The sequence below is a fragment of the Triticum aestivum genome, chromosome 7A (assembly GCF_018294505.1).
Source record: "Triticum aestivum cultivar Chinese Spring chromosome 7A, IWGSC CS RefSeq v2.1, whole genome shotgun sequence".
NCBI classification, from domain to species: Eukaryota; Viridiplantae; Streptophyta; class Magnoliopsida; order Poales; family Poaceae; genus Triticum; species Triticum aestivum.
In genome coordinates, this window is record NC_057812.1 from 582,216,297 (window position 1) to 582,231,064 (window position 14,768).

Consider the following 14,768-nt stretch of genomic DNA (forward strand, 5'->3'; position numbering starts at 1 on the left):
TTGTTGGGTCCCGATAGCTCCTCAAAGATGGATTCAGAGACAGATGACCAGTCCTATTCCCCCACTGAGGTGTATGCTCTAACTTGGCACGGTTATACTACTGATATCATGCATACGGTGTCTTGCATTGCATAGTTTAGACATCATATACACAATATTCAACACCATGTTCTTAGTTCAGACATCATATCGAATGCCCTCTGTTTAGAATATAAATCACATATGTGAATTAAATGATGCGATCCTGATTACTTAGATAACATGTAGGTGAATTATGTCATGCGATCCTGTTTAGTTATTCATCATATCTTTGAATTATGTTATGCTATGCTATCCAGTTTAGATAGACATCATATATGTGAAATTATGCCATGCTATCCTGTAACGCCCCGAGACCGATGTGCCAGGTGTCCTCCAGTTATTCGCTGTTGTTGCCTTGTCTGTTGCTTGCGTGTTGCATCTTGCCATGTCATCATATGCATTGCATCATCATGTTTTAAAAACTTGCATCCGTCAGGGTTCTCCGAGTTCTCTCCATTGTCCGTTCTAAGCCCAACCTCACTTGCACGTGCCCGCGGCACGACTGAAATATTATTTTATAAGTGGACAGAAAATGCTCTCGGAATGGTATGAAAGTTGGCGTGTGGTCTTGTTATAGTGTAGATAGACCGCCTGTCAAGTTTCATCGCATTCGGAGTTCGTTTGATAGCCCAACCGTTAAACTATAGCGGTAGTATAGCCGGTCTTTTCGTCGGACGTTTTCGGTCTCCGGAAACAGTTGCCGGGCTGCACTCCTCTCCTCTCATCTCAGCCCAACCTCTCTTCACAGCCCACTAGCCCACCTATCTAACCCCCTCCGCTCCGGGTCATCCGATCGCGATCGTACGGCTCGAAAACCCCCCCTAACCCCCAAACCCTAGCATTTTCTATATAAGGACACCCCTAGTCCATTTTGGGCAGCTACCTACTCCTCCTCCTAAATTTCTGTGCCCCAATCATCTTCCAGCCGCCTCCCACCTCCTCTCCTCGAATTACGGCGTTGGCCAACCCCTCAAGCGCCACTTGGCGCCGCTCAACTGGCCAGCCGCCGCGGTTCAGGCGCTCTCCACCTCTCCCGTGGTGCCACGTCGCCCCTGGCCTCCTTCCACCTCCCGCGGCCCTGTCAGACCCATGCGGGGCCCACCGAGCCCATCGAAGCCCGGATCCCGCTGCCGCTTCCGAGAGCCCCGCGCCCTGGTTCCCAAGTCTCGCGCAGGAGATCCTCTCCCCGTCCAGCCCCGCCACTGGTCGGCGAGACGCCGGAGTTACCGCCGGCGACCACCTTCAACCAGGTCGCGATGCCGCATGGCCCTCTCTCTCCCTTCCCTTTCCCTCTCCTTCTCATCTCTCTCCTAGACCTCACATCTCTCTCCCTCGCCCTGCAGGATCCGCCATGGCCGCCCGACCCCGAAGCCCATACGTCGACGCCAGTCACCTCTTGGGCGCGCCTCCACCGGATCCGGGACCCCCTCGCCTGGATCTGCCCATTCCCGTCGTCTTCCCATGTCGCTGGAGTCCCAGGTCTCGCCGGAGTTCACCCATCCACCGCCGCCCTCTTCTTCACAAAGCCAGGGACGAGCTCGCCCGCTCGCAGCGCCTCCCCATGTGGGCCCCATCTTCAGCTCCGCGGCCCAGCTCCGCCCGAGCGAGCCGGCCTGCCTCCGCTCGCTAGCGGGCCACGTTCCCCGATCGGCCTGTGAAGGCCCGAGGTGAGGACGCCCAGTCCAGTTCCCCTCGGTGTTGTGGGCTAGACCCAGTAGTTTCGGTCCGTTCATTGTTTTTTTCCTGCCTGCGAATTTAGCTATTTATCCAGAGTGTGCTGTTTTACAGAAAAGACCCTCATGACCATTCATTTAATATCTCACAAACTAAGCATCACTTGTAAAAAGTTTATATATGAAAAATGCTTAAAATTGTGTCTAGTTTCATAATATGTCACTTTCATCCATGTTCAAAATGTTTAAAATGATGTTTGTTTAAATTTGCCCCTACGCCATGCTAAAATGATTTATTTCATAACTAAATAACCGTAACTCCGAATTTAATAAACTTTATATGTAAATGGGGTAGAATTTTGCCTAGTTTATCTTGGTGACATTGCTTTGCATGTTAAACAACTCTAAAATTATGTTTAGGGCAGAACAGGACCGAACCTAATATATGCCCATGAGGAGTTTCCGAAATTGTTGTTCGTTGCTTCCGGCCTCATTTAACCTTGACTAGATAGGTAGTTTTCATTTGCTTCCCCTCTTGCCATGCTAACAACATTTAATCTTGTTGGGTACATAAACGAGAGAGAACTAAATAAGTCATGTGGTGTTTTCTTCAATATGCAACTCCATTGCATATTGAGCTCCACTTAATTTGTAGGATTGTTTGTGCATCTTGCCATGCCATGCATATTTAACCCGGACATGCATCATACTTGGTTGTGCATCATGCCATGTTTATGTGATGGTTGTTTACTATGTTGTTTTCTTCTTTCCGGTGTTTGCTTCTTCGGGTTGGTTCCGGTAACGTCGCGTTTGTGAGGATCCGTTCGTCTACGTCCGCTTGTCTTCTTCATGGACTCGTTCTTCTTCCTTGCGGGATTTCAGGCAAGATGATCATACCCTAGAAATCACTACTATCTTTGCTTGCTAGATGCTTGCTCTTTTGCTATGCCTATGCTGCGATACCTACCACTTGATTATCATGCCTCCTATATTGTTGAACCAAGCCTCTAACCCACCTTGTCCTAGCAAACCGTTGTTTGGCTATGTTACCGCTTTGCTCAGCCCCTCTTATAGCATTGTTAGTTGCAGGTAAAGATTGAAGTTTGTTCCTTGTTGGAACATGGAGATGTTGTTCCTTGTTGGAACATGTTTACTTGTTGGGATATCACTATATATCTTATTTAACTAATGCATCTATATACTTGGTAAAGGGTGGAAGGCTCGGCCTTATGCCTGGTGTTTTGTTCCACTCTTGCCGCCCTAGTTTCCGTCATATCGGTGTTATGTTCCCGGATTTTGCATTCCTTACGCGGTTGGGTTATAATGGGAACCCCTTGACAGTTCGCTTTGAATAAAACTCCTCCAGCAAGGCCCAGCCTTGGTTTTACCATTCGCCACCTAGCCTTTTTCCCTTGGGAGTCGTGCATCCCAAGGGTGGTCTTATTTTAAACCCCCCCGGACCAGTGCTTGTCTAAGTATTGGTCCAAACTAGAGCCCCTTGCAGCGCCACCTCGGGGAAACTCGAGGGATGGTTTTAGTTGTACGGATTGCTTATCCGATGTTGCCCTGAGAACGAGATATGTGCAGCTCCTATCGGGATGTCGGCGCATCGGGTGGTCTTGCTGGACTTGTTTTACCATTGTCGAGGATGTCTTGTTGTACCGAGATACCGAGTCTGATCGGAATGTCTCGGGAGGAGGTCTATTCCTTCGTTGACCGTGAGAGCTTGTGATGGGCTAAGTTGGGACACCCCTGCAGGGATTGGAACTTTCGAAAGCCGTGCCCGCGGTTAGGGGCAGATGGGAATTTGTTAACATCCGGTTGTAGAAAACCTAAAGTCGACCTTAATTAAAATGAATCAACCGTGTGTGTAACCGTGATGGTCTCTTTCCGGTGGGGGCCGGGAAGTGAACACGGTTGTTGGAGTTATGCTTGACGTAGGTTGTTCTAGGATCACTTCTTGATCATAGATTCTCGACCGTGCTTTGCTTTCTCTTCTTGCTCTCTTTTGCGTATGTTAGCCACCATATATGCTAGTTGCTTGCTGTAGCTCCACCTCATACTTTACCTTACCCATAAGCTTAAATAGTCTTGATCGCGAGGGTGCGAGATTGCTGAGTCCCCGTGGCTCACAGATACTTCCAAAACCAGCTTGCAGGTGCCGATGAGTCCGTGCAGATGACGCAACCAAGTTCAAGGAGGAGCTCGATGAAGATCTTGTCCTTTGTGTTGTTTCGTTCTAGTTGATCAGTAGTGGAGCCTAGTTGGGGTCGACCGGGGACCTTTTGTCGCATTTGGGGTTCTTCTTTTATTTTGGCTCCGTAGTCGGGCCTTGAGTGTATCTGATTGATGTAATGCTTTATTCATGTAATTGGGTGAAGTGGCGACTGTAAGCCAACTATGTATCTCTTTCCCTTATTATATTACATGGGTTGTGTGAAGATTACCTCACTTGCGACATATGCCTTCAATGCGATTATGCCTCTAAGTCGTGCCTCGACACGTGGGAGATATAGTCGCATCGAGGGTGTTACATATCCGTTTTAGTTAAACAATATACATGTCAACTATTTCATGCCCTCTTTTTTCCACACTATCTATTGCATCTATCTCTCATACAATGTCTGTACATTCAACTATGTTTCCTGTTTATCAGCCATTTGAATTGGAGCGGGTGATGCCAGTATCTAGCAGACTAAAAACACGGTCTTCAAATAAAACAGTGCTACCTCTTGGTGGAGATAGCACCCTGGTTGTACATGCACAAGAACCAGCCCTACCACACATAACCCAAACTCTCGCAGATTGTACCCCTACTACGATGGACAGAGAACCAACTTCACCCAATCTAACCCCAACCCCAGCCGATAGTAACCCAGTTCATGTTGACACAGCACCATCTCCACCACAGAGCTCCCAAACAAGAGCAGTTAGTAAGGAAGCTCCAGTGCCCAAAGGGCCAATACTATCACGGCGAACCCCAACTCCACCAGTTAGTACGCCTACTCCCGTGGAGGAAGGACAACCAGCTAGTCGTAGTTTAGCATCTATTGCATTTGATGTTAAATTGTATGTGCGTATCTTCCCATCTTGGAAATATTATACTGAAGATGAAGGAAAATGCCAGTTGCAGGTGTTTGTCCAGGAGTTATGTGTAAGTAATGTTATTCATGGCAATTACTTTGCTTCGTCCCATACATCCTACCTCCATGATGGTTATAATACAACAAATTTTCCCATTTTTCTCTATAGAGAAGGACCGATTTGGAAACTCAGGATGAGGTAACCTGTGCTAATACCTCTGCTATCTTCAAGAATGCTTGGTTGCAGTATCGAAATTACCTGAAGAAAACGTACTTCACCGACAAAGAAACTCATCAAATTCCCTTACGTTCTCCTAAGACACATTTACTGGACGATGACTGGGAACGCCTTGTTCTCTACTGGTCCCGAACCAAGAATGTGGTAAGGTCTATGAGCTCATTTTCTATTTTTAAGTATTATATTCTTGCATCTTACTGTACTCTGTTCATGTAGAACAAGTGCCTAAACCCGAAGAACAACTGTTCTAATTTAAGATTCCATTGCTACCATAGGACATAGATATATGTTTGTTTGATGCTTTTATTATGTACTAGTACTTGGCAATAGAAGACTTGGTAGTTTAATCCTGTCCACCTTACTAATGAACTGGTTCACCGAAATGAGTTTCATATACTAGTACATGCTAAACTTGTTATGTGTCTGCTTGTTTCTTCTTTTAGAATGCTGACAGAATATTGGGGAAGAGTGCCTTATTAAGCAACGGTAAAGGAAGTAATGCAGATAAGGTTCAGGATAGTGACACATCCTGTCTTGGTTTAGTGTTGGAGTTACTGGCCACTACCGCTTGCACAAGCTATTCAAACTCACTGTCTGAATCAGTTCGGTTTCTTGAGTCTCAACTACAAGCTGAAAGACATCGATCAACTGTGCTGCGACAAGAAGCGGAAGGACTGCGGAAGTCCCTAGAGCATTCAGATGCATACTTTCTGGTGCAACAGCAAGCGTTGGAGGATTTTAGCGCCAAACAGGACAAAGCTAATCAGCTTGCTAAGCTTATTGCGAGCATGGTGGATACCCAGGATAACGTTTCTTGAGCTCTTCTGAAGTTGTTTCGGTTATGCTCTTGTTTTGCTACCGCATTTATTTGCACTGGTGGCCAATTTTGACGGCCAGTGTATATGATATGTTGCTTTGTTCCCTATATTTGCACTGGTAGCAAACTTTGATGCCTAGTGGATGTAATATGTGTAATAGCCGTGATAGCCTAGCGTTAGTTGCTTGCTTATTTATTTCCTTGTTGTCTTGTTTATTTGTTTGCTTGTAGTCATTGCAGTTCTTTTTCCGCGGTTAACTAGTGGCTGCAATAACCTATTTTTTAAAACTAGGCCACAATAACCATGGGCTAATATTTACTGTAGTGACACTAGGCCTCCTACGGGCCATAGAAACAGTGGGCCTTCTATGGGCCGTAGAAACAGTAGGCGTTCTACGGGCCGTAGAAACAATGGGCCGTCTACGGGCTTTATCATCAATGGGCCTTATATGGGCCGTATGATCGATTGGCCAAACATGGGCCAATAACAGGCCGCATTATGGCCGTAAACGGGCTAGAGCTGGAATCATCGGTTCATGGGCCGACCGTAACGGGCCATCATTAATAGGTCGTATTTGATGACGCTATGAAAACGGCCCAACATATTAACGGACCACAAATGGGCCAACTGTAACCACGGGCTGAATTTGGCCCACAAGCAGAAAATGACAGTAACAGGCTGTAAGTAAACGAATGCTGGAAATGAGCCCAAGAATAAATGGGCTCTGAGAAGGCCGAAAGATAACATGGGCTGGAAACGGCCCAATGGAATAACGGGTCGTTAATGGGTATAAAGTGATACACTGTTCATTATGGGCCAGTTTCACCACGAGTCGTTAATGGGTGTAAAGTGATACACTGTTCATTATGGGCCAGTTTCACCATGGGCCGTTAATAGGCCAAGAGATAGGGCATCAAATGGGTCGAAAGACGTCATGGGCCATACATGGGCCAGAAGTGAAAACAGGCTGGAATCATATTGGATGGCCCAGATGACGCTATTGGGCCTAATTCGGATAGGGCGTAACGGGCCCTGGGTTAGCGGGCTGTAAATGGGCTATATGCGAACAAGCCGTTAACGGGCTTTCCATGGGCCGGCCCGCCACCTTTTGACCAAGTCAAACGGGCCAGCCTTTTCACAGGAATGGGCCTCTGTTGGGCCGTGCCACGTGTCGACGTACCATAGGCGCCTATCTGACCCACTGACGAGCTGACACGTGTTTCATCCGGCCAATAAGAATTTTACACGTGGAAATTTCCCATTGGTCGGGGCTGTTAGCGGGTTATCGGATCCAAAATCCGACCCGATAGCTTAACGGCGTTCCGTTACGGTGGATGCCACGTGTCGGTCACCCTTGACGAAAGCACTTCTGTGATGCATGATTTATCGTCATGGAAGTGGATACTTCCGTGATGATAATTTTGGTAATGTCATGGAACACTTCTACGACAGCACATGTATGACTATCTTCATTCTGTCATAAATTTGTCATGGATGTACATGCATGACAAAAAAAGCAGCCTACTGTGACAAACACGTATCATCACGGAAGTGTATTTTTTTGTAGTGAGATCAGCCCTCCCGAGAGGTTTTAGGGCTTGGCGGCGGCTCCATATCGTAAAATGCGATGAAATATTCTCTTTTATTTTTTTGTCCGCAAAAGCAGATATATAGAGTTGGAGTTGGAGTCGAGAGGTCTCCAGGGGGCCCACGAGGTAGGGGGCGTGCCCTGGGGGGGGGGGGGGGGGCGCCCCCACCCTCGTGGAAATGGTGTGGGCCCCTGGTCTTCATCTTTGGCGAGGATTTTTTATTATTTATTGTAAGATATTCCGTGGAGTTTCAGGTCATTCCGAGAACTTTTGTTTTCTGCACATAAAACAACATCGTGGCAATTCTACTGAAAACAGTGTCAGTCCGGGTTAGTTTCATTCAAATCATATAAGTTAGAGTCCAAAACAAGGGCAAAAGTATTTGGAAAAGTAGATACGACGGAGACGTATCAACTCCCCCAAGCTCAAACCCTTGCTTGTCCTCAAGCAATTCAGTTGACAAACTAAAAGAAATAAAGAAAGACTTTTACAAACTCTGTTTGCTCTTGTTGTTGTAAATATGTCAAGCTAGCTAGCATTCAAGTTTTCAGCAAAGATTATAACTAAACATATTTGCAATAATTCTCAGGTCTCATGATTACCCATATCAATAGCATAATCAACTAGCAAGCCATAATAATAAATCTCGGATGACAACACTTCCTCAAAACAATCATAATATGATATAACAAGATGGTATCTCGCTAGCACTTTCTGAGACCGCAAAACATAAATGCAAAGCACCTTTAAGGATCAAGGACTGACTAGACATTGTAATTCATGGTAAAAGAGATCCAATCATAGTCACACCCAATATAAATTAACAGTGATGAATGGAAATGATAGTTGCGCTCTCCAGCTAGTGCTTTTAATAAGAGGGTGATGACTCAACATAAAAGTAAATAGATAGGCCCTTCGCAGAGGGAAGCAGGGATTTGTAGAGGTGCCAGAGCTCGGTTTTGAAATAGAGATAATTAACATTTTGAGCGGTATACTTTCATTGTCAACATAACAACCAAGAGATGGCGATATCTTCCATGCTACACACATTATAGGCGGTTCCCAAACAGAATGGTAAAGTTTATACTCCCCCTCCACCAACAAATGTCAATCCATGGCTTTCTCGGAACAACGAGTGCCTCCAACATACATCAGGTCCCAGGGGGAGTTTTGTTTTGCAATTATTCTTTATTTAGTTTGCATAAAGCATGGGACTAGGCATCCCGGTGACCAGCCATTTTCTCGTGAGTGAGGAGCGGAGTCCACTCCTCTTGAGAATAACCCGCCTAGCATGGAAAATACAGGCATCCCTAGTTGATACATGAGCTATTCGAGCATACAAAATAGGATGATTATTTGAAGGCTTAGAGTTTGGCACATACAAATTTACTTGGAACGGCAGGTAGATACCGCATATAGGAAGGTATAGTGGACTCATCCGGAATAACTTTGGGGTTTAAGGGATTGGATGCACAAGCAGTATTCCCGCTTAGTACAGGTGAAGGCTAGCAAAAGACTGGGAAGCGACCAGCTAGAGAGCGACAACAGCCATGTACATGCATTAAAATTAATAAACATTGGATGCAAGCATGAGTAGGATATAATCCACCATGAACATAAGTATTGTGAAGGCTATGTTGATTTGTTTCAACTACATGCGTGAACATGTGCCAAGTCAAGTCACTTAGATCATTCGAAGGAGGATACCACCCCATCATACCACATCATAACCATCTCAATAGCATGTTGGCACGCAAGGTAAACCATTATAACTCATAGCTAATCAAGCATGGCACAGGCAACTATGATCTCTAATTGTCATTGCAAACACGTTTATTCATAACAAGCTGAATCAAGAACGATGAACTCATCATATTTACAAAAACAAAAGAGGTCGAGTTCGTACCAGCTTTTCTCATCTCAGTCAGTCCATCATATATCATCATAATTGCCTTTCACTTGCACGACCGAACGATGTGAATAATAATAAGAGTGTGCATGCATTGGACTAAGCTGGAATCTGCGAGCATTCAATAAACAGGAGAAGACAAGACAATATGGGCTCTTTTGTCAGATAAACAATAATGCATATAAGAGCCACTTCAACAATTTAATTATGGTCTTCTCCTACTGACCCCAAAGAAAGAAAAGAAATAAAACTATTTACACGGGAAAGCTCCCAACAAGCAAAAGAAGAACGGGAAATATTTTTGGGTTTTCTTTTTAATTACTACTACAAGCATGGAAAGTAAATTAATTAAAAGCTACAACTAATTTTTTGGTTTTTTCTTAAGGTTTATTAAACACACAAGAAGAAAGCATAAAAGGAAATAAACTAGCATGGATGATACAATGAAAAAGTATGAGTACCGACATCTAGCAATAAGTGTGTGAACATAAATGTAATGTCGGTGAGAAATACATACTCCCCCAAGCTTAGGCTTTTGGCCTAAGTTGGTTTATGGCCACGGTTGGCCTAGCTGATATCCATAATAATAGTTGTTGGGGTCGTACTGTGATGCAGCGGCTATCGCCTCCTGAGCTGCAGTGTGGCGATGAGCGGCCTCCGCTCTCCTCTCGTACTCATCTGCCTCCTCTCTGGTAATAGTATATCCTCCTCTTGCCTGATAATCAAAGAAAGCAGGAGCAGGGAGAGTAATACGGACAGCACAGCGTCTGTCAAAGATTAGTCGGTACTGGAGAGGTGATTCATTCCTCTCGACAAAATGGTGAGAAACCATAGAATCAAAATCTAAATAAGCAGGAGGCAACTCCATGTCTCCTTCACGAACGTCTATCTCAAGAAATTTAGCTAAGTGGGTTGCATAAATTCCTCCAAAGAAATCTCCATTATATCTATTATGATGCAACCTACGAGCTACAATGGCACCCATATGATAAGATTGGTCTCCTGACACAGCACTCCTCAGAATGCTAAGGTCAGGGACACACATGTGACATGCTTCATCCTTAGCATTTATGCACCTACCTATGAAGAGAGCAAAATAATGTATAGCAGGAAAGTGAATGCTCCCTATGGTAGCTTGCGTTATATCTCTAGATTCCCCTACAGTTATACTAGCAAGAAAGTTTCTAAAATCATATTTAGGGGGATCCCTAACACTACCCCATTGTGGAAGTTTGCAAGCAAAAGTGAAATCCTCTAAGTCCATGGTATAAGATTTGTCATAAAGATCAAACATGACTGAAGGAGAATTACGCGAAGATGAATACTCAAACCTCCTCACAAAAGAGCTTGTGAGATCATGATACTGGGGGCATTTGTCTGCCTCAAAGTCCTCAAGACTGGCATTACGCAAATATGCGTTAAATTCTTCTTTAATTCCCGCTCGATCCATAAAATTTTCAGAAGGCTACTCACAAGGACTCAATGGAGCGTCTCTTGGTGGCTCTTCGTCAGCATCACGCATTGCAAGCCTGGGTCCTTGCTTCTTTGAAGAACCACCTTGGAACATTTCCCTAAGCATATTTCTTCCTCTGAAAAATTCTGAATTGTTTTAGTAATTTCAAAATAAAAGTAAACCAAACTCAATAATATTGATAGCAACTACTCCTACAAGTGCCTAGGGCCTATATCATGCATCAAAACTACTTTTGGCCATATAAATTTGACATGCAAGCTCAAGAACAGGGTCACCTAAACAGCAAAAATTTGCAATGAATAAAGCACTAGAACAAAACCTAATTGGACCAATGGAGGAGTCACATACCAAGGAACAATCTCCCCAAGCAGTTTCGTGAGAGGTACTTTGAGCAAGGAGATCGAAAATGGCAGCAAAGAGGGCTGGAACTCGTGCTTGAGTTGGTTTTTCATGTTTGTGGGAGGAAGAAGAAGAGGATGTGTGCAGGAATAAGTGGAGGAGGGCCACCATGGGCCCACGAGGCAGGGGGCGCGCCCTCCACCCTCGTGACAAGGTGGTTGGCCCTCCTGGTGTGATTTTTGCACCATAAATCCTCAAATATTCCCGAAAAAATCATATTAAATTGGCATGTCATTCTGAGGACTTTTATTTTTGGGACATTTTTATATTGCACGGATAAATTAGGAAACAGACAGAAAAATACTAATTTTTACTTCATTTCAACTAAATAACAGAAAGTATAGAGAGGGTACAGAAGGTTGTGCTTCTAGTTTCATCCATCTCATGCTCGTCAAAAGGAATCCACTAACAAGGTTGATCAAGTCTTGTTAACAAACACATTCCGATTAACATGAAACCGGAGAAATTTTGAATAACACTAGGTTACCTCAACGGGGATATGCACATCCCCAATAATAAGTATATCATATTTCTTCTTGACAATAGGAAGAGGAAATTGAAAACCTCCAAATATAATCGATGGAATTTTTCTGATAGAATTGATACTATGAACTTGAGGTTGTTTCCTCGGAAAGTGTATCGTATGCTCATTACCATTAACATGAAAAGTGACATTGCCTTTGTTGCAATCAATAAAAGCGCATGCAGTATTAAGAAAAGGTCTTCCAAGAATAATAGACATACTATCGTCCTCAGGAATATCAAGAATAACAAAGTCCGTTAAAATAGTAACGTTTGCAACCACAACAGGCACATCCTCACAAATACCGACAGGTATAGCCGTTGATTTATCAGCCATTTGCAAAGATATTTCAGTAAGTGTCAACTTATTCAAGTCAAGTCTACGATATAAAGAGAAAGGCATAACACTAACACCGGCTCCAAGATCACATAAAGCAGTTTTAACATAGTTTCTTTTAATGGAGCATGGTACAGTAGGTACTCCTGGATCTCCAAGTTTCTTTGGTATTCCACCCTTAAAAGTATAATTAGCAAGCATGGTGGAAATTTCAGCCTCTGGTATCTTTCTTTTATTTGTAACAATATCTTTCGTGTACTTAGCATAAGGATTCATTTTGAGCATATCAGTCAATCGCATACGCAAAAACAAAGGTCTAATCATTTTAGCAAAGTGCTCAAAATCCTCATCATCCTTTTTCTTGGATGGTTTGGGAGGAAAAGGCATGGGTTTCTGAACCCAAGGTTCTCTTTCTTTACCATGTTTCCTAGCAACAAAGTCTTTCTTATCATAATGTTGATTCTTTGATTGTGGGTTATCAAGATCAACAGTGGGTTCAATTTCTACATCATTATCATTACTAGGTTGAGCATCGTTATGAACATCATCATTAGGTTCATGTTCATTGCCAGATTGTGTTTCGGCATTAGACATAGACATACCATTTGGATTATCAGGTGGTTCAGCAATAGGTTCACTAGAAGTTTGCATAGTTCTATCATTTTTCTTTTTATTCCTTTTAGAAGAACTAGGTGCATCAATATTATTTCTCTGAGAATCTTGCTCAATTCTCTTATGGTGGCCTTCAGGATACAAAGGTTCCTGAGTCATTCTACCAGTTCTAGTAGCCACTTTAACAGCATAATCATTTTTCTTACTATTCATCTCATTGAGCAATTCCTTTTGAGCTTTAAGTACTTGTTCTACTTGAGTGGTAACCATAGAAGCATGTTTGCTAACAAGTTTAAGTTCACCTCTAATATTAGCCATATAATCACCCAATATTTAATCATATCAGCATCTTGTTTTAATTGTCTACCAAAATAAGCATTGAAGTATTCCTGCTTAAACATCAAATTATCAAACTCATCCAAGCATTGACTAGCAATTTTAGCATGAGGGATTTCAGCTTTATCATATCTGTAGAGAGAATTTACCTTTACTACCTGTTTCGGGTTATCGGGGTCAGGAGGTTCTTCAATAAATAAAGGATTAAGATCATATGTTTCTTCGGCAGGCAGTAAATTAAGACCATGTATTTCTTCAATAGGAGGTAAATTCTTAACATCTTCAGCTTTAATACATTTTTCTTTCATAGATTTCTTTGCCTCTTGCATATCTTCAGGACTGAAAAATAGAACACCTCTCTTCTTCGGAGTTGGTTTAGGAATAGGATCATTAATTGGAGCAGGAGCTGGCTCAGGAGCTGGCTCATGAGGTGCCCAATTATTTTCATTTGTCAACATATTATTCAATAAGATTTCAGCTTCATCCGGTGTTCTTTCCCTGAAAAGAGAACCAGCACAACTATCCAGGTAATCTCTAGAAGCATCGGTTAGTCCATTATAAAAGATATCAAGTATTTCATTTTTCTTAAGAGGATGATCAGGAAAAGCATTAAGTAACTTGAGAAGCCTCCCCCAAGCTTGTGGGAGACTCTCTTCTTTAATTTGCACAAAGTTGTATATTTCCTTTAAAGTAGCATGTTTCTTATGAGCAGGGAAATATTTAGCAGAGAAGTAGTAAATCATATCCTGGGGACTACGCACACAACCAGGATCAAGAGAAGTAAACCATATCTTAGCATCACCCTTTAATGAGAATGAAAATATTTTAAGGATATAAAAGTAGCGAGATCTCTCATCATTAGTGAATAGGGCAGCTATATCATTTAATTTAGTAAGATGTGCTACAACAGTTTCAGATTCATAGCCATGAAAAGGATCAGATTCAACTAAAGTAATTATATCAAGATCAACAGAGAATTCATAATCCTTATCAGTAACACAGATAGGTGAAGTAGCAAAAGCAGGGTTAGGTTTCATCCTAGCATTTCGAGATGGCTTATTCCATTTAGCTAATAACCTTTTGTGTTCATATCTATCTTTGCAAGCTAAAATAGCTAAATAAGCTTCTTGATCAAATAAATAACCCTGAGGAATAACAAGTGATTCTTCATCATCACTTTCATCATCATAATCAGATTCAATATTTTCAATCTCTCTAGCCCTAGCAAGTCGTTCCTCGAGAAAATCACCAAGTGGCACAGTAGTATCAAGAATAGAAGTAGTTTCATCATAAGTATCATGTATAGCAGAAGTAGCATCATCAATAACATGCGACATATCAGAACGAATAGCAGAAGCAGGTTTAGGTGTCGCAAGCTTACTCATAACAGAAGATGAATCAAGTGCAGAGCTAGATGGCAGTTCCTTACCTCCCCTCGTAGTTGAGGGATAAATTGTTGTCTAAGCATCTTTCAAATTCTTCATAGTGTCCAACAGATATAAATCGCAAGTGATTCAAAGAATAGACCTATGCTCCCTGGCAACGGTGCCAGAAATTAGTCTTGATAACCCACAAGTATAGGGGATCGCAACAGCTTTCGAGGGTAGAGTATTCAACCCAAATTTATTGATTCGACACAAGGGGAGCCAAAGAATATTATCAAGTATTAGCAGCTGAGTTGTCAATTCAACCACACT

The 14,768-nt window shown here is 42.9% G+C and overlaps 1 pseudogene; it reads left to right on the forward strand.

The window, feature by feature from the left end:
- Positions 1-1,542: 1,542 nt before the first annotated feature.
- LOC123153520 (uncharacterized) overlaps positions 1,543-14,768 on the forward strand; it is a 48,523-nt pseudogene continuing 35,297 nt past the window's right edge.